This window comes from Xenopus laevis, chromosome 4L (assembly GCF_017654675.1).
Source record: "Xenopus laevis strain J_2021 chromosome 4L, Xenopus_laevis_v10.1, whole genome shotgun sequence".
NCBI classification, from domain to species: Eukaryota; Metazoa; Chordata; class Amphibia; order Anura; family Pipidae; genus Xenopus; species Xenopus laevis.
In genome coordinates this window covers 85763571-85782777 of record NC_054377.1, presented here as the reverse complement: position 1 = coordinate 85782777, position 19207 = coordinate 85763571, and positions in this window count along the sequence as shown.

The following is a 19207-nucleotide window of genomic DNA, read 5'->3' as shown; positions in this document are numbered from 1 at the left end:
CTTTAGTACGAGTCCCACTTCAGAAATAATCTCCTTATGAATCAATGGTACTAATACAGTTTAGGGTCGCAACTAGTGTATGAAATAATTTTTCCCAGTAAATGTTTTACAGTCTCTCAACTTGTTCTAATAACACATTTGGCTACCACCTGGTTAGTAAAAAATATTTAAAAAATGACAATGAAGCAGGAATGCTTGGTGCAAATGCTGATTGTGTGCTTATTTGCTCTCATAGGTACTTGAAGGTCATTTATAGGGAGATTTGGGGTGAATGAGGATTCAGCAATGTTTCATATTGTATATATTTTACCTTATAATGATGACATGTTTTTCCCTCAAGGGGACAATAACAAAATCGATAAAACCACTGGAGTAAATTGTGTTTGATCTGGTCAGAGATGTGGATGGCAAAATTACACTGGGCTAAAAGACATGGGGGTAAATTTATCAAAGAGTGAAGTTCCGCCACTAGAGTGAAATTCCACAACTCTCAATTCATTTGTATGGGATTTTGAAAGACGTATTTATCAATGGGTGAAAGTGAAAGTTCACCCTTAAAACGCCTATAAAAATCCCATAGAAATGAATGGAGAGTGGCAGAATTTCACTCTAGTGGCGGAACTTCACTATTAACTTCACTCTTTGATAAATATACCCCATGTTCCCTAGACAGTTATGGTGACATGAAACTGCAAGTCTTACAAGACCCAGCGGCGGTCATTGACTACTCTGGTTTGTGTTTTGACTTTGCATAGTTACATATTTAATAACATAGTTAAATCGGGTTGAAAAAAGACAAAGTCCATTGAGTTCATCCCCTCCAAATGAAAACCCAGCATCCATAAACACACCCCTCCCCACATCTACATACATTATATATACATATACCTATACTAACTATAGAGTTTAGTATCACAATAGCCTTTGATATTATGTCTGTCCAAAAAATCATCCAAGCCATTCTTAAAGGCATTAACTGAATCAGCCATCACAACATCACCCGGCAGTGCATTCCACAACCTCACTGTCCTGACTGTGAAGAACCCTCTACGTTGCTTCAAATGAAAGTTCTTTTCTTCTAGTCTAAAGGGGTGGCCTCTGGTACAGTGATCCTCTTTATGGGTAAAAAGGTCCCCTGCTATTTGTCAATAATGTACTCTAATGTAATCACCCCCAACCTTGACAGTCTACACTCATAATTTAAGTCTTCCATCCCTCTAACCAGTTTAGTTGTACGTCTCTGCACTCTCTCCAGCTCATTTATATCCCTCTTAAGGACTGGAGTCCAAAACTGCACTACATACTCCAGATGAGGCCTCACCAGGGACCTATAAAGAGGCATAATTATGTTTTCATCTCTTGAGTTAATGCCCTTTTTTATGCAAGACAGAAATGTATTTGCTTTAGTAGCCACAGAATGACACTGCCCAGAATTAGACAACTTGTTATCTACAAAAACCCCTAGATCCTTCTCATTTAATGAAACTCCCAACACACTGCCATTTAGTGTATAACTTGCATGTATATTATTTTTGCCAAAGTGCATAATCTTGCATTTATCAACATTGAACCTCATTTTCCAGTTTGCTGCCCAGTTTTCCAATTTAGACAAATCACTCTGCAAAGTGGCAGCATCCTGCATGGAACCTATAGTTCTGCACAATTTAGTATCATCTGCAAAAATAGACACAGTACTTTCAATGCCCACCTCCAGGTCATTAATAAACAAGTTGAAAAGCAAGGGACCTAGTACAGAGCCCTGCGGTACTCCACTTATAACACTGGTCGAATTGGAAAATGTTCCATTTACCACCACTCTTTGTAGTCTATCTTTTAGCCAGTTCTCTATCCAGGTACAAATACTATGTTCCAGGCCAACATTCCTTAATTTAACCAGTAACCTTCCCAGAATCCCTGTTTACTTTCTCATAAAAAGAAATTAAATTAGTCTGGCAAGATCTATTATACATAAAACCATGCTGGCACACACTCATAGTATTATGAGTGATTGATGACTTTTGTTGTAGAGGTCCCACACATTCATCAATGGTCAACCAGTTTGAATGACCTGGTCTTGTTATGTGGCCTCTCCCTTTACCGTGCACTCTGTAGAATTTCTTCCTGCCTCAGGGTAGTCCTATGAAAAAGAAACTTCATACCAGCAAATCTGTCAGCATTTTATTATCTGAATAGGTGATCAAGTGTATTTTTGGAACAGATGGCAGTTTGCTTCCCAGTGCATTTGCCTGTGCTGTAGGCTGCTTAAATAGCACATTTACTAAAGAGTCTTTAAGCAGATCAGCAGGGGTTAGTAAATAACAGATACTATAGCTAACTGTCATAATTAGTGTACTACACAGAGAACTCTTAACTGCCATATTGTTGCCTACCTCACACACCTACCTCTTTGAGTCAAACTTGCCCAAAATGCCATTTATCCTGTTTCAGAAAAATGGAGAACTTAAATAATACTTAATAAATTATCGTCAGCTGTCCTACTTTAGTACTGGGGGGGGGGGTTCTGCCGTTTCAGTGTTTTTGCACTTTCTAGTCCTTTAATCCTTTGATAAATCCTGTTCACTCCTACGTACTGCTCACAAAAGAAGGGGCGTTGCACCTTTTTTTTTTAAAAGGGATATCCAGTGTTTATATTTTTTTTATATATAATGTACCAAAGAGTGTTTTATGTTTATTACAGAACGGTTTGCATTAAATTTTTCGGTTTGATAAAGGTATCCAGGCAACAGACTTTTACAATATTTTGCCTATGCAAAGACTGGAATTGGAAAGAAGATTTTACATGTAAATTAGTAAACATGAAATATTACTCTGCAAAATGTATTTAGCCTTGTGGAAAATTGCACTGGTTTGTAAACTGCAAAAAATTATGCAGCCTGTGTTGCCAGTGCTCCCAAACTTGTATACTGAATTAGGGGACAGAAGAGAGGGGATGTTTATATGCCTGTATCTGCCTGCCCCTCATGAATACAGTGCTGCCGAATGTAGACATCACTATACTTGTGAGGAGAAGATGCAGGTCTCTGTGCTCTGTTTTGGAGTGCTGAGACATGTGTGAAATGTGTAAAATCCATAAGTTGAGGTAGCAACCCATGTCATTACTTCTGGAGCAGCAATAATGCATTAGTGTCTGATGCACTTGGCTCAAATCAGTGTCAACAGTGGATGCAGTTGCAGTCCTTTTGTGAGTACCTGTAAGCACTCAGTGTTGCATCCCTTCTAGCGTTTTGCACCTGCATTCAAACACGAGCTATTATAAACTTTAACAATTTGGCAACAATAAAACTTGTATCTTGTATCTCTAGCTGATCAGCAATGAAAATTGCACTTGTAGACCTGTCTGAAAACAATTGTTGCATGCAGAAATCAACTTGAAGTTTACAACAATAGATCTCTGCTAGGAAATCTGTGCCATACAACATCCAACATCCAACATTAAATTACTTGTAATGGGTGCTCTCTAATATGTGCATTCAGAAGGCTTCCCCCCCCCCATTTAAATAGAGAAGCAGTCGGAGAAGCGTGCAGCCTATCTACAGTGTCATGCTAATTATTTAGTAATATAATTAGAGCACATTCACTGGCACCCAGACATGCAGCTGAGCATATTCTACTAGCTTTCACCTGTGACCTTCAGGCAGCTGGCAGGGATGGGGAAGCAGCCATCTGTACTACAGCTCTATTACATCCACCCTGTATTGTGTATTTCAAGCTTCAGTTTGCATTAATGCCTTGGACATCAGAAAAGCATCTGACCAACAGTTTAACACTCTCTTGCCTAGAAGAAAGGGGGGTGACATATTTTAATTTGAAAATAGGTTTTAAGATATATCCTATCCATGCAGGGCTGGATTTACATAGCTGGCGCCCCTAGGCCTGCTGCCGTTTGTCACCCCTCCCTTTCATTTGTGCACATGCTCAAATTTTCATCATCAGGTCGGGAGCACCGGTGATTGGCAAATGAGGTTTGAAAAACATAGTAACATAGTAACATAGTAAGTTAGGTTGAAAAAAGACACACGTCCATCAAGTTCAACCTTTTAAGTTTTTTTTTAACCTGCCTAACTGCCAGTTGATCCAGAGGAAGGCAAAAAAAAAACAATTTGCCTCAGAGGGGGAAAAATTCCTTCCTGACTCCAAAATGACGAGTCCCTGGATCAACTTGGACTATGAGCTATCTTCCTTAACCCTGTATTCCTCACTTGCCAAAAAGCCATCCAACCCATTTTTAAAGCTATCTAATGTATCAGCCATTGTATCCCATGATCAGCCCCAGACTTTCTGAACCAATGTTGGTGTGGTTGGGCTTCATGCCGCCCCCCTAAAATCCTGCCGCCCTAGGGCCTGTATCCATGGTGTTAAATTATAACTTTCTTCTTGCCATATACCACAGTAATGTATAGAGGAAATGCTTAATTTGTTAAAGGATAATTCATTCTCTGTCTATTTACCTATAGGTGGAGGACAAAAATATGAAAACACCAGTGAAAGCCACATGCCTTTGAAGGACAGGGAAATGTTCTGATTTACTGTGGGGTGCCAGTGTGAATCAAATTGCTTACTTTTTTCTCCAGGCTGGTGCTCCACCCTCCCACCCTCAGCACTATGTGACATCCGACCTCTTAAATCTTACCTATATATATATGCACCACTGCACAGCCACGCTTTATTAAATCAGTTAAACTCGTTATATGATCCGAGACGCAGAGTAAAAGTGCATTTAATTCAAACCAGTGCACATAGTGACATCACCACATGCAGTTGCCACATGTCAAGTTTTTGGAAAGGATGTCTGTGTCAATATTGCCTGCCTGGTTGACATGGTGATCAGCTAATAGTCCCACCTTCTGATGTCATGGCTCCCAGTTGTCACCTGTTCCATGGCTTCACAACCTGCCCCCCCGTTCAGAATTCCAGATGAGGAACATTGGAAAGCTACATGACTTCACACAATGTTGTGACGTCACTGTGTGGGGCTGGATAAATATTCTGCCTGTTGTGTCTGATAAGGATTAAATGATGATTAAATAAAGCATGTTGTGCAGAGATGCAATAACATTTAATGCACTTTATTGTGGCTGTCAGATGAGAAGATTTAAGCAAGTGAATTGTCACATTGTGCTGCGAGTGGCTTGGTTATTCTCAGCTTTACGTTAACATCTTGTTGACCTAGGCTCTAACCTTTGTGGCCTTTCCACAAAACTGGACTTAGACTAATGTTGTGTGCACAAGCAATAGTAAAATCCAAATATTTGAAGTAAAATTCCGATATTTTACTCTACTGCGCATGCACCACTCTGTTGGGAGACACGTAAATGTGAGAAACATAGTTAATGTTTATAAGCAATACATTTTCTGGAGTTGAACTACCCCTGCAAAAATTATGCCACAAATCCCATAAACACCATTGTTGTATCCTGTGCAAAATAACTATAGACAAATTACATAATACTTGTATTGTAAAGACTGGGCACACTTCTTTCATTTATTATGCTTCATTTTGACTTTAGCTATAACAAAAGGGTTCACTACATAGCTGTCATGGACTGTGAGACCATCTGTCGGCTGTGTTAATAGAAGATATTTGAGTCCAACAAGCAGGATCCCTAACTGACCTTTGGGTTCTGGGTACAAAGGACTGACTGCACTGGGTGTTTGTTTCACTTCAGGATAGTTGTCAGGGAGATTCGTGGCTGAGGAAGGGAAATCCCAGTCATATTCAGCCTTCTCAACTTTGGAATGCAGTGACTCCCCCTCCCTACTGCTCCAGCTGTCTCCATGCTAGGTCAGATTTTAACCTAAAGAGCAGTAAAATATAGAAAGAATAGGCCTTGGGAAAAAAGGCTTTTGTTTAAAATATTTTATTTGATTTTCATATTAAACAAATGAAATCAAAATGACAACAAATGTTATGCAGATGAAGAAAATATGTTGCAAAGGAGAAAAAAGGCTTTTAGTAAAGCTAACACACACAGACGTATGTTCTCACACTGAGATAAAAGTTAACTTGTCTCCCCAGTCATTACATTATCTAATTCTCTAATGGCAAGACATACAGGGAGATTTGCAGCCCACAAATTTTACTGTGGGCAATAATTCTCCCCAAAACTGCCATTCACTTACATGGTAATTGCTGTAAGCAGTGGCCTAATTATAGAGGAAACAGGCCCAGGGAAAAGGGGTCTGAGAACGTGGGGTCTACATACTTTATAATCACTCTACTGCTGACAAAAGTTTGTGCGCCCACTGCAAGCGTAAGCGGGTGCAGAGAGCGGTTCGGGTGCCGGACATGTTTTTCTGCACACCAGACCCCTCCGAGATTTATTTTGTGGGGGGACCCAGCACCATTTCGTTATGTGTAAAGTAAATTACTTTACTCGTGACCAATAGGCTGAATCACTTGAAAATGCGAGAGCAGGCATTTCCCCCAATAAAGCCAAGTCACCACAAGTAAAGTGTACTTGTACTTGTAGCGATTACAATGTTCATCAACAGCAAGACATTTTCGGGCGGTTTTCACCCCCTTTGGGTATGGCATTTGGATGGATGCAATTTGTCCCTTGCACTTCACATTCTATTAGTAAATGAGGCCCTTTTCAAATCAGATATAGTTTCAGATTGGATGACAGGTTGTGGTTTAAGATTTGCTTTATAATTGGCTATCATTTGTAATTTTTATTTTCTATAGTAGGAGGATATTCCCACCCTAAAGCTCATGGTGGACCATAAATGGGTCCTAACCAAAAATGGGACTTTCCACTTATAATGAACTTTTGGCATGACATGGATGAATTGGATATTTTTGCAACTGGAGTTTTTATTTATTCAAGTTATTTCATTTTCTTTTGTAGCGGCTCGGTATGGAACAAAAGGGGTGATGTAATAATAAGTGCAACATTTCCCTTTGGATCATGAGAATTTGTTTATTATTTCCATGCTTAAAAATAAATTCAGTAGTATTTCAGAAATTCCTTGAATACTCTGCACTAAACTTTGATTTTGAGCAATCTATAGCTCTGCATATAAAAGCCATCTGCAACTGTGTTGCCCCAGAACAAAAGAGCCTCCCAGACATCTGTTCTGAAGTCAGCACTTCTGTAAGCCTCTGTCATGTGATCAGTGTCCAATAAGTACAATAAGAGCAAATGTTTTGGTGTGGTGGCCAGGGGCAATACACAGTGAGCAAAAGCACAGACAGCAAGATATAAGCAAAGAGAGACTCTTTCCTAATAAGGGAAAGAGATTTGTAGTCTCATTACCAGTTAAAAACAAGCCTTTTCACGTATAGAGATGTATTTATTTAACAGCTGATAAAAATAGTTGTCTGTGTTTCATCACAAAGAAGTGTTTCTGTAACACTATAAGAAGCAAAAGGAAAGAATGAAAACAACACTAAAAATTGTATTCTGTTTGTGAATTCCCATCCCTACTTTATATATTTTTCATTAGCTTTCGTATTTTGGCGAGTTTGAAATAATCGCTCTCCTTTCAACTCTCTTCAATCAATGGTTTATTCTTTAAAGTGAAACAATACTAGCAATTTTATTTTCTAATGACTTTAAAGGGTTCAAAATTGAATTTAGAAAATTAGACACCGTCTTTAGGAAACAAAGTCGAAAAATGCTAAATTTTTACAAAATAAATTCGAATTTTATTAAACACAGCTCACAATAACACATTTTACCATTGATTGCTTACCATTAGTCTTTACCATTATATCATCTTTTATGTAGAAATTGCCAATGCATGTCACAGAGATCGTTAGACATCAGTCTCTATCAATTAGAGCTTACAGTTTAAGGTCCCTACCTGGGCCAGTGCACCTGTATATATTTTCCTGTCGTGTTGAAGGAAACCCTCACATACACAGGGACAACATACATACTCCTTAAAGAATGTGCACTGGTCAGTATTGAACTTAGAACCCCAGCAGCTGTTCTCTCCAATAAGCCACAATGCCTTTCAATGTAAGAGAGAGAAACATTGCCTATAGCAGAAACAGAAAAGAAAATTGCTCTATTTTTAAGTTGTTTGCACTTTTTATACACATTCTCTTTTGGGTTATATTGTTGTTGCAAATAGTATCTGCTTCCTTTTTCGTCCTATTCCTATTGCAGTATAGAACAGTTGCTGCTGCCGTGGCATGTAAAAAAAACAAAAACAATTGACTGCAGATAACTGAACTTGTCCTGCCGGTTGGGGCTTCTTCAAGCTATCAGGTTTAGGTGGGCTTATAATTTATTACAGTATATCTAGCCTTGAGGGACTGAACATTTGCTTGTTTTTCTTCTGCAAATTAGAAATAGTCAGTCCAGTTTTGTAGGACTTATCATAAATTTGCAACCATATAAATCAGCAATAGTTTTTTAATTTGTTGCTTTAAATGCTGTGAGTCAAGGTTGTAAAGTGTACAGATGGCTTAAAACTGCAACCCCTCCCCCACTTATTTTTTGTTACCTCTCAGTTTAACCTTTTAATTTGTTTTTTTCCTTGTGCATTTCTGCTTTACTTTGCACCACCATGTAATAACCACCATTCTATAAAATGCAACCCTTGTCACCGTCTCTTTTCCTAATCCAGGAAGTTCCCATGTGCTTTTGGGCTTGTTCATTAATAAGCAGACCAACTATCCCACGGTTGTATTCTCTGCCTCACACTGCCCCCTGCTTCATTCTCATATGGCTTCTGGAATGCAAGATCTGTCTGCTCTCCAGCCTGTATATCTCCCACTGAGGCATTGCTAACTGCTTCAAACTCTGTGATCCCCTGCTGCGCTCTCCTTTGGTGACCACTACATTTCTTGTATCCTTGGATTTGGTATCACAGGCTGTGGTGCCCCCCCTGACATTTTTCAAAAACCCCAACAATTCATCTTTATTTATTTCTTACAGCTTATACTCATGTGTGTTTTCTTAAGGCAACATATGCGTTAATTAGTCCCCATTCAACCCTGTGGTCTATAAGAATAGACCCCTGACTTCTTCATAGGTCTCCTAGTTCAATAAACAGGTTTTGCCCTATGATAGAACACATTGGAATGTATCTCACAGTGACTGCCTGTTGGTGCAGACACCTAGTCCACCAGTCTTCTGTTCCACAAAAGGGTGCTGCTTCCTGACTATGTTCTGTCATTAACCCGTTCAATGAGAAAACCCACATCTACAACCCACATCCACCTGTGGCTGCTAAGGCCCATAGCAAAATCGACACAGCCTCCCCCAAACCTTCTAGAAAATATCCTATTATATATACATATCCTTAAATTCCAAACCATTTAAGACTCTAATGGGTCCTGTGCTAGTTCTGTTACTACTTTTTCTAACCAACTAAAACCATTATATCAGTTTAATATGGCCTTATGGCCAGGGTTGGACTGGGACACCAAGAAAAACCATTCCCTGACTTCCCCTCCTGGCCCCGATTGCCTCGTATCTTGTAGGAAAAAATGTTGGTATGGGGTTGCGAACTTGCGCCTGGGGTGTGGGTGGCAGAGGGGATGTCTGTCTATGGCGGTGTAGCAGTCATTCACTTGTGCAGAATGTGTATGATGCTGGCAGTTATGGGCAGATTTCAGTCAGAAAAGTGCATTTCATTGTTTTTGTGGCAAAATACATTGAAGTACAGACTGACAGATTGCACAGACGTTCTCTGTCGGTTGAAAAACACAGGAAGAGAATACTTCCTCTTTTCTACAAGCCTAAATATAGAATGATGAATACTCAAAGTTATCTCTACTTCTCTTTATCTATAAAGAGAAATGATATAAGCCCATTCCTGGCAGATGGATAATGTATCAATGGAGTTTGAGCTTTTTCCCTAATAAATATACATAAATATATACATATGAAGACCTTGGATAAGAGATAATCTGGAGAATATTAGTAGCACAAGTGAGGATCAAGTTAAATATATGATCTCCTTGTTTTTCACAGACTCTTTTGTCTCTAGATAAACCGTGATTGTGATCTTATCTGAACCGTTGTATGACATAAATTTCTAAGGGATTAATAGCCATTTTAAAAAGATAAAACACAAATATGTTATCAGGTGTTCAAATAGAAACTAAATATATTTCTACCATGCACACAGATATCTTTGAGACTCCCAGGAGATAATGGAAAAGTTAATCAGTAGGAACAAACAGCAGCACACCCAAGACCTTGAGCTCCCTGTGACGGTCTCATGCTACCCTGCCAACCATTTCCCCAGAAACTATGTGACACTAGAGCAGCTTTGTGCCAGCCACAGTCAGTATATAATCATAACAAGGACTACTTGACTTTTAATGGAGCAAAATTAATGATTACAGGAAATCTAATACTAAGCTCTTAGACAGCACACATATTTAAAAAGCTAGACAGATAAATTTATATGTATATACATTTTTTTATAGTGACTGGTCAGATATCAGCTATGTAAACTCTTTAATATAACCCATGTAGTAGTCTTTTCACCATTTTGTACCCCCTATTAAGTGTTAGTTTTAAAAATACTTTTAAAAAAAAAAAAAGCACAATGCATTGGCTGATTAGAGGTCCCTCTGCCTGCAGTGCTTTCTTTTTGCAAGTCTGTCTTTCTGTCTGTTGGCTACAGTTGGTCTGAATGCAATGTAATGTGATTTATTTTACTTTTTGTGGATGTAAAGTCCCACCTGCTTCAACCTGTAATTCGCTTTCTTTTTGGAGTTATAGCTCAGCAAGAGCTGAATATAAACTCAATAAATATCTATTAATGCAAGACTTTGTATTTAAGGCCGGAATCCACTGATGTTTGCACCACAGCCAACATCTCTTGCGTCATGAATATGACACCATGACTATATGGGTGGTTGGCAAGCGTGACCGGAAGAGGAGAGTGATGGAGAAATTGAGAAGATGGCTAAGCAGGGGGTTTGGGTCTAATCTGTCGTCGTGCCACATTCAGCACATTTGGTCCTATTTTAAGATGCGCTAACCGGACCTTATTCAGAAAAAGTATTGTTTCACCTAATGAAACCATCTCCATATTCCACTTGATGGCAAAGTTTAGAATCAAACAAGTAGAATGGGATTAAATGACTAACTTTGTTGAGGATTGGGATTGTTCTTCTTGGTATTCTCTGCCATCTAGTGGAATACATGATAACTGCAGGTGTTTGTTGATAATGGCCAACAAGCACACACTTTCATTTTAGTGTTTCTTGGACATTTCTCACCTGAGTGGAATGGGGAGGGGGGAAGATTTTTTACTTGGAGAGGCTGAGTAAGTAATGTTATAGAAACACAATGCTAATCTTGGCAATAACTTTAAAGGTTGATAACAAGTAAACATCTTTACAGGTGCCTTGCTCAAATTATAAAATGTTCCTTAAAATGCACAGCAACATTGAAAATAAAAACATTGCACAGGTTTTTCTTTCAGTCTGATGGTTTATGAAGTCCAAAAGAGTACTCGTAATGGCATACTTCTTCCTACTTACCTGCTCCTGTTCTACCACTGCCCTTTCTGCTTTGCCTTATTTCCTCATTCATCCTACAAACTACTTTGGACTAATAGTAATGAGAAGTTCACATAATTTGCAATAGGAATTACGCAAAAAAAAAAAACAAACAAACAAACTTCTGTCTTGAAGAACATGTTATGACCCTTCATAATCAGTATAATGCAATTTACTAACAATTTACTAACATGGAGCAATGCTGAATGTTTTGTTCACAAAAAAAAATAATATCTTTGCAAGTTTGCAGGCAGTAAAAAAAATGTTTAAAATCAACTCTATTCACTTATATGACATTTGTCATATGCAAACGGGGTGCACCATATGCTGCAAAATTAATTGTAAAGCATTGCCCAATATTATATTCTACAGAGGGTGTTATTTATTCTAGAGATCAGTAAGAAGGATAAAGGATGGAAGAACATACAGCTTGTCGCCCAGAATTCTGTTAACCTACAGCATTGATGTGAATGACAAAATGTATTTGTAAATATATAGTGAATAAAGTACCCCCTCTTGTAAAATATAAGGATATTATAAGTTGTAATGTAACTTCTAATATCCTCATATTTTGCAACTGGGGGTACTTTATTTATTATAATACACTTATAAATTATATATAAATTTAAGTGAGTCATGTGACAGAAATGACATCAGAACTCACCGTTTATAACTGATGACATCAGAATTCACAGTTTATAAGGATATAATTTACAGGATATTCATGGCTTTTGTGTATTATAGTGATATAAGTAATCATCTTTTATCAGCTGAAACTATTCCTTGTTTAAGAAGAAGTTCAGAAGTGAATTTACAGCTTATATTTGTAAGAAACTTGAACTGATAGGTTCCCTCTACCAACTCTATCTCAACTCGCCTACCACCTTTAACAGTGGTATAGAGGGGCAGACCCAACAACCGCATGGGGGACCTGCCTAAGAAAAGAAAAACATAATTCGAATCAAGTTTCCAATGTACATTTTATTAGACATTTTCAATTCTTTCAGTTATTGTAAAAACAATTGCTTTTGAAAGCAACATTTGCTTAAATCATGGTTGTTCCTTTTTAAAGGAGAAGGAAAGCTACAGAGGCATTGTATTGCCAATAGATTAGCTGCAATATAGCAAGCTAGAATGATATATTTATTCTGTATAATGTTTTACCATACCTGAGTAAAAAGCTCTTGAAACTCTCTGTTTGTTTAGGATAGGAGCTGCAGTACTAACATGGTGTGACATCACTTCCTGCCCGAGTCTCTCTCTGCTCTGGGCTCAGATTACAGTAGAGAAGGGAGGGGGGAGGGAAGAGGAGCAAACTGAGCATGCTCTTGCCCAGGGCAATGAGGTTTAAGCTGAAGGCAGGAAGTCTGATACAGAAGCCCATGTGTACACAATAGAAGGAAAGAAATGCAGTGTTTCTTTTGACAGGGGACTCAGAGCAGCACTACTTTTGGGGTTTACTGGTATATTTTGATGGACCTTTCTGAAAAGGCTTACTTAGTTTTAACCTTTCCTTCTCCTTTAAACAATGTTGCAAAAGTCAGTTCCCACCAAAGTCAGGTCTGTTAATCACCTGCCTTGTCTTGCATTGTATCAACAGTATAAGCCACCAGGGCAGATAATAAAAAGGGACAGACAAACACGGCTTTCAACAGCATAACATATACAGATACCCGATCAAAGTCCCGAACAGCCAAATGCGGAAGTGCCGAACAGACGAAGTCCTGAAGCGGCAAAAAGAAACAAAGTCACGTAAGGAGCCGACACTGAAGTCCTGAAGTGGCGGAAAGAACTGAAGTCACGAAAGGAGCCGACACTGAAGTCCTGAAGCAGTGAAAAGACCCGGAGTCACGAAAACAGCTATAATTGAAGTCCTGAAGCCACAAGTAAAATTCTACTGACACCAATGTGAGTTTATTTTATTAATCCCCTGTCCACCAATGTTTTATTTTAATACTCTATAGGCCCTTGGCACCAATTTGTTTTAAAAAAATATTTTATGGGGCCCCAATTTTTTTTAACTTGTAAGGGGGCCATGGCGCCAAGGTTTTTTTTAAAAAAATATTCTTCAGGCCCTAGCACCAATGTTTTTGTAAAAAACTTTTATTAGGGGACCTGGCACCAATGTTTTTTTTTTTAACTCATAGCGGGGCCCTAGTGACCAATTGCTTTTTTTTTTAACTTGTAGGGGGGCCCTGACCACTAATTTTTTTTTAAAAAAAAGTTTTATGGGGGACCCTGTCACCACTGTTTTTTTTTTACTACTTTTTGACCATCAATAACTTTTTATAACTTGTGTGGGGGGGTTACCTTTCTTAGCGCTGATGTCTGTGTGGTCTTTTAACTGTGGTGTGGAGTGGGCGGGATCTGGGGTGGGGCCTGGGTGGGCAGGGCAAAACAAAATTTTGTTGTACGGGGCCCTCTGATTTCTAATGGCGGCCCTGGCTCTCAGTCATGTGACTCGTGCTCTGATAAACTTCAATCACTCTTTACTGCGGTACTTCAAGTTGGAGTGATGTCACCCCCTGTCCCCCCCTCCCAGCAGCCCATCGGCAGAACAATGGGAAGGTAACAAGATAACAGCTCCCTGGTAAGTATGAGAATAGCACTCAATAGTATAGTCCCACTTTGACTCCTTCAGTTACATTCAGTTGGAGACACAACATCTTATCTTAAATCAGTTCCATCACAAAGTGCTGGCTCTTTCTGAAAGCACATGACCAGGCAAAATTACTTGAAATGGCTGCATATACACCAATATTATAATTAAAAAACATATACTTGTTGGTTCAGAATAACATTTTATATGATAGAGTTATTATTTTCAGTTTAAATGGTGTAACTTAAAATCAAAAACTATACCAGATCAGTAACTCCAAACAGGAACATTATGCAGACTAGGTGAACATAACATGTACGTATATAGAACACTACTATTAAGTGACCCTGGACACCTTTTAAGGGGTAGTTCCAGGGTCAGATTTAAATATACTGCACTCATAGGCCCCCACCACTTGCACCTTTCTTACCAACCTGCTGCTCACATATTCCCCTGCTCTGCTTTTTTTTTGTCAGGCCACAATCACTTCCATTGGGGACTTGGCAGGTGGGAGATTCAGATGGCTGTCAAAATCTCATGCCTAGTCTCCAGTGGAGATGCAGCCATTGAGTGGCATGCCCTCCCTGATTTTGCAGCCCTTGGCCCAGGCTTTTGTGACCTGCCCATAAATCCAGGCCTGGATAGTTTACATTTGAATTGACTTTTAGTATGATTCTGGCTATTGTTATGATACAATGATGCCCTGAGATTATTTGCAGTTGGTTTTTTATTTAGTTTTTGTATGTGCTTTTTGAATTAGTTAGCTTTTTGTTTAGCAGCTCTACAATTTGAAAATTCACTAGCAATTTGGTTGCTAGGGCCCAATTTACTCTAGCAACCAGGCAGCTGTTAGAATCAATGACTGGAAAATTAATAGGAGTGGGCCGGAATAGATAAGTAATAACAGGTAAGAAAATATAAGTAATATGTAACAATAAAATTATAGTCTCAAAGAGCACTAGTTTTACTCAAAGGTGAACTACACCATTAAGTTTATTAAAGGGGTGGTTCACCTTCACAGTTAACTTTTAATATGTAATAGAATGGCCATTCTTAGCAACTTTTCAATTGGTCTTTATTATTTATGTTTTTTATATAGTTTTTTAATTGTTTGCCTTCTTCTTCTGACTCTTTCCAGCTTTCAAATGGGGGTCACTGACCCCATCTAAAACACAAATGTTCTGTAAGGTTACACATTTATTATTATTGCTACTTTTTATTACTCACATTTCCATTCAGACCCTCTTCTATTTATATTCCAGTCTCTTATTCAATTAGCATGGTTGCTAGTGTAATTAGGACCCTGGCAACCAGATTGCTAAAATTGCAAACTGGACAGCCGCTGAAAAAAAGATAACTAACTCAAAAACCACAAATTATAAATTAATATCAATTGTATATTTTCTCAGTATATCAATCTCTACGTCATACTAAAAGTTGATTGAAAGGTGAAGAACCCCTGTAACCCCTGAAGATGTTGGCATGCAAGTTATCTACATAAAAAAAAGATGGACAGACCTTACAGAAACATCTGCCATAACCAGTTATCCATTTATACCCATTTATACCCATTACAAAATATGTGTAGTCTTTACTGAGGTGCATCTTGAATATGGACTCAGCTGCTGGTAGATCAGTATGTCAGAATGGACTTGGGGACAATAATAGTAGGAGTAGCAAGTAAATACTGTATGTGAAACTTGTTCTAGAATTCTCATGAAGTCACCTTGATCTTTTCCTTTCAGAGTTAGAAGCATCTGATGTTTCTGTTTAGGGGCACTATACTTAAATCCCATAAAAGTGCTATAGAACAAGTCATTCCCAGCCTTATGAAACAATGACAAGACCCCGAGTGACTGCTTTTGCATAATGGCTTTTCATCAGTATGTTTATAAATACGGTGCAGATAAAATCTTTGGCTTCATATACTCCTTCAAACATGACCTATGCCCCCCAATCTCTTTCATAGCACCAGGCAAATACACACTCCTGGCAACTCTATTGGAAGTTCACAGCGTGCAACTGCAGTGCCACTGCCTGGTAATAAGGTGGAATTACGTGCCAAATCGAGCGCCTCTCCTGCTTAGTACTAGAAGAGAAGAACCCCCGGTGTTAAACTGTTGATATGTTGTAAAAGGATATTTAACTTTTTTTTGGGTTATATGTTCTCAGAACTGGGCACTGCAGCTAGTTATGTATTTATTTCCTTAATAAAAATGGATCATTTCTTTGTAGTTCTTTCTATTGAAACAAAAAAAAAACTTTGGAGTATGTGCAGTTTGTTTTATGTTACAGGGCAACCCGTTTGAAATAAAAAACAACAAAAGTGGTGTAAAGGTGATACCTTTATTGGCTAAGATAATCATAGCAAGCTTTGAGAACATTTTAGTTCCTTTTTCAAAAGCTGATTACCTTGCTTGAAAAAGGAACTAAAATATTCTGAAAGCTTGCTATGATTATCTTAGTTAGCCAATAAAGGTGTCACCTTTATACTTTTATATATATTTTATTGTTTTTTTATTTCAAAAGGGTTACCCTGTAACATTTTTGCTGACTTAAACTGGCCATAAATCTGCAGATAATACTATACGATGAACGATCGTTGTACCAACCTTCCGACCTGCTACTAACCATTAAGATTAATAAAGAGAACAAAGCACATGATGCTCAGGCCATTAAGTCACAGACAACAATGTACAATAGGGAAAATCATATCATACTTACCGAGATTTTCCTTTCCTGGACTGGAACATGGCAGTGGGCAACAATGGGTTAATCCCCTCCCACAATGCAATGGGACAGGAAATACAACATAAAAACCCTGGCCGCCATCTTTGAACTCCTGGAGTCTCCCCCAATTGAGGGTGGGAAGCCGTGCCCACTGCCATGTTCCAGTCCAGGAAAGGAAAATCTCGGTAAGTATGATATGATTTTCCCTATTCCTATTCCTTACACATGGCAGCAGGCAACAGCAGGATGTACCAAAGCAACCAACATAAATGAGGGAGGGAGAAGTTAGAGTTTAAACAGAATTTAATACAGAAATCAACACAGTAGAACCGAAAGCAACAGGTTTGTTGGCAAATACATCGAATTTGTAATGATTGAGAAATGTATGAAAAGAGGACCACACTGCAGCTTTGCAGATAACTTCCAAAGTGGCTCCTGCATGAAAGGCCCAGGATGCCGCAATCCCTCTGGTTGAATGTGCCTTAATAACGATGAATAATAATGAGGGTACTGTGCTGGAATTTAACACATAGGCATTCTGAATGCATTCTTTGATCCAACATGCTATAGTGGATTTGGATGGTTGGGCCCCCGCTTTTTTCCTTGAGGAATTACCAAGAGGGAGTCCGAAGATCTTATTGGCAGAACTCTGTCCAGGTAGGTTTTCAGACATCTAACCACATCCAGCTTATGCCATTGATGCTCAAGATCGGATTTTGGATCAGGGAAAATGTAGGTAGTACAATGTTCTGTGTGGTATGGAATTCAGACACCACCTTAGGGATAAACTTGACTGCTTTTTTGAGGACCACCTTATCCTGTAGAAAGGTAAGCTTCCCCCAACTCTTCTTGCAGAGGTAATTGCCAGTAAGAAGCACATTTTTAAGTTTAACATCTTCAAAGAAATGTCCTCTATGGGTTTGAAAGGTTCCCTGGTAAGTGTGTTTAAAACCAGACTTAGGTCCCATGGAGGGATCTGGGGTCTAGCAACTGGTGCAAGTTTTTTGGCCCCCTAGAAGAATTTCTTAACCAGTGTATTTTGAGACCATGCCACGTTAGAGAAATGGGAAATGGCTGTTACCTGACGCTGAGGGTGGAAATGCTTAGTTTAAGCTCCAAACCTTTCTGTAAAAACTCCACAAGTTGAACTTTTCCCAAGTGATGAAATACTTTTGTAAGGTGTTAGGTTTTCTTGCTGGCAATAATTTAGAAACGGAAGCCTCTGAAAGCCCAGAGGAGGAGAGGTTCAACCTCCCAAGAGCCACGCCATGAAGGCCCAACTGCCCGGGTGAGGTTGGATTACCTCGCCCTGTGTCTTCAGATCCTGTTGATTGGAAAGTCTGAGCAGGAAGTCCTTTGATAGGAACAGTATTTGTGAAAACCAGGGCCTAAAATTCTAAATATATATATATATATATATATATATATATATATATATATATTATATATATATATATATATATATATATATATATATATATATATATATATATATATATATATGTAATTCTAAAATTGCTCAGGGGGGTGGCTGACTCTCTAAACAGTTCTAAATTGATACATTAGTTGATAAATTTCTTATTTGTCCCTGCTGAGCAGAATCCCTGAGTTTCATTAAAGGCAGCTGTTAGAATTGATACAATAGTTGCTAATACTCCAGAGATGCTGCTGAAAAATGAATCAACCAAATATAGCACATTGGTAACAGTTCAGAATCTGCTCCTGAATTACTGAGCTGACAGACTCAAACACCAGAGACAGGAACATTAAACATAGATTAAAAAATAAAAACTGGAAAGCAATTGAAAAAATTATTTTTGCGTCTGGATCAGATATGGGTATTCCTGGCAAACAATCTACATCACTGGCAGCATTGTAGATTCTACATTTCCAGACTGAAGCTAATTCCAAATATGCATGCCATGGAAGCAGCTGTGTCGTTCACACACAATCTAAAAACAACTCGACTGAAAAAGTGTTTGGAAGATGAACAACCCCTTTAACACGGTACAACAACTTTACCTGCAGTTTGTTTTATAAACACCAGCAGAGGGCAGCAAGTGACTATTAAAACTTCCTAGTCCTACCACTAGCTTTTTATAAATATATGCATTTTACAATTCATGATTCAAGCACTCTAGTAAATGTATTAGTTGAATTAAGTCCTGATGAGTGAAGCACATTCCATTTACAGTATTTATAGTTTTTACAATTTTATAATTTATTCGTTTTAGTTAGATACTTCATACAAACGTACATATTTACTATGTAATGTAAGGGTCTCACATCTTATCATAAATTGCCCTATGGGTTATATAATGTATGGCCATAGCCACTTCAGCTCTATGAGGCAGGAAAAGTTTTCTTATTGTGTCTCTTACCAC